At 46.3% G+C, this 2,430-nt stretch overlaps 1 pseudogene across 1 annotated transcript; it reads right to left on the minus strand.

Annotated features, from left to right (window-relative positions):
- Positions 1 to 1,338: 1,338 nt before the first annotated feature.
- LOC308643385 (ubiquitin domain-containing protein 2-like) lies at positions 1,339 to 2,090 on the minus strand (annotated as a pseudogene). The gene has a single exon. The product of its transcript is annotated as a ubiquitin domain-containing protein 2-like (transcript).
- Between the last annotated feature and the right edge of the window lie 340 nt (positions 2,091 to 2,430).

Raw genomic sequence — 2,430 nt, forward strand, 5'->3', positions numbered from 1 at the left:
TAAACAATGCATTTAGACTAATTAGCAGTTTCATTTTGTCACTTTAACTAACAAGGTGCTCACACCCAAGTAACTGTGGAGGTGTGCCACCCCCCAGCACGGCACCCATGCTCCTTGCTCCCCTTTCTCCTCACGGAGGCCCCAGGACACAGCCTGGTAAGGGAAGGAGTCCCCTTCTCTCTCAGAGCCAGCTCTTATGGGGCTCCAAATTAAACGCAGTCCTGGGCAGCTTTACTCAGCTACAGTACCCAAGACTCAGGCCTTCGCATATTTCTCAGTTCCTGGCCACCAAACATGACTCTGCAGATGGTTCTTAACTTGCCTCTTTGCAAGAAAAGATGAGAGAAGAACTGTTATCTGCTTGGCTGAGGGTAACAGTGAACTGGGAGCACTGAGGTCTGAAGCCCTGCCGCGTCACTGCTAATGTGAAAGCAACACCAGCAAACCTTTCACTCTGGATTCTCAATCGAAAGTTTCTCTGCAAGTTCTCCCAGGCACAGTAGGACTGGGCTTTCCCTGCACCCCTGCAGAGCCAGGAGAGCCTCACTGCACTACCTCTGGTGGGAAGAGTAATGGACTCCTGTCTCCTGCCCGGGGACTGTGGGCCTGGGGCAGGGGAGGCGATGCAAGTGCAAACAGAGCAGGGAGTATGGAAGTTACACGACTTAGTGACCTTCTAAGCTAGACATGAAAACAGCTGTCTATGCAGGATTCCAAAACACCTACGCAGCATCCAAGGATCAGGTGGAAATCAGAAACAGGACTGCATGGACTAGTTACTGCCTGGTGTTCAGAAGGGTCCCAGCCACCAAACATGCTCAAGGCACCCAAACTTAGTGTGACTGTCAATAAGGGGCTCAACATGTGGGGATGGGAAAAGCAACACTGAAACACAATTGGCCAGTCTTACTCCTTTATGGCTAAATATGAAATGAGCTAACAAAAACCAGAACAGAAATGAATCTCAAATACTGCTCTTCTCAGATTCTATCAAAAAATTATAACAGTTATTGGTGACATCTGGAAATTATATAATCTGATAGATGTTTTAAAAATTCTGTATTCAAAGGTGCTTGGTGCTGTTCCTCAAGGTTACAATGTTCCACTTATAGTCTAAATCATTTAAATTCAGCCATGAAGTAGTTGAGTGTTTTAAAATAAATGGTTATCTATTTGTTAACTGCCTCTCAAATTAGAAATTGTAGTTACACGAGTCTCAAAGGCTGGCTATTTGTGTTTTATTATTTTTGTTGGTCTCCATCACAGATGGAATTTTTCACTGGTAATTCCTCAGAACTAAATTCATTCATAGGGAATTCAGAGCAGTGAAAATAGGTTTCACACCACAGAGTTAAAAATGACAACAATAACAAACAGGAGAGGGGGAGCCGGCTGGGCTCCATTCTCAACTGGCTTGGGATTGTGCACCGGCTGGCTCACCAGCACGAAGTAGTCCTTGAGGATCTTCAGCTCCTCCAGCTTCATTTTGTCGGTGAGAGGTCTGCCTGAGAAGAACCACCGCTGGCTTCCAGGCTCCACTCCTTCGGCTGCGTGCAAGCATCTCTTCGTGTGGAACACCGTGTCTGTGCTGCGCACCACAAGCTTGAGGTCTTTGCCTGTGGAGAGGCGCAGTCGGAGCTGGGACTCCTAGCCAGAGTTGGGTGGTGGCTCAGGAATGTCCAGAGTCTCTGTGTCACTCTTTTCCTCTATTATGTTGATTGGCGGTGCCAAGCAATACACAGGAAGCTGGTATCTGCTCCCCAGTTCATCATAGCACTCCGTAAACGCACTGTGTAGTAAGGTTATGTTTGCACCATCAATGATTGCTTGTGCCAGTTCATGATCATTGCTCTCAAAAGCGTGTGCAACAGCCTTCAAGGCATCCCAAATCTCTTTCCTGCCTTCAAAAGCTGGTGCAGTGTCCCAAAATCCGTCCCTCTTTCTGCGCAGCTGTCCGTCATAGGATAATCGATTTTCCATTTTGGTTTCTCCTTTTTCAAAGGCTGGTTACTAGGAGAGCAACTCTGGTGCCCTGAGTTCTCCTTGAGGCTGCTGGAGGAGTCGTGCTGGGCACCCACACACCCGCCCATCGGGGCCCTGGCCTCTTCCAACCCCCCCACCCCCAGCCTCCTCTGGCCTAAAGTTTTCTTTCTTTAATATGTCTTTGCCTGGTTTTTGAATCAGGGTGATATTGGCCCCATAGAATGAGTTTGGAAGTGCTCTCTATTTTTCTATTGTTTGAAATAAATTAAAGAGTAATTGTATTAGTTCTTCTTTAAAGTTCTTATAGTACTGGACTGTGTATCCATCCAGTCCTGGGCTTTTCTTGGTTAGTAAACTTCTGATGGTGTCTTCTATTTCATCACTTGATATTGGTCAGTTTAAATTGTGTATATCATACTGATTCAATTTGGGTAAATAACATGAAAT

This window comes from Spermophilus citellus (genome assembly GCF_964194105.1).
Source record: "Spermophilus citellus genome assembly, chromosome: 3".
Taxonomy (NCBI): Eukaryota; Metazoa; Chordata; class Mammalia; order Rodentia; family Sciuridae; genus Spermophilus; species Spermophilus citellus.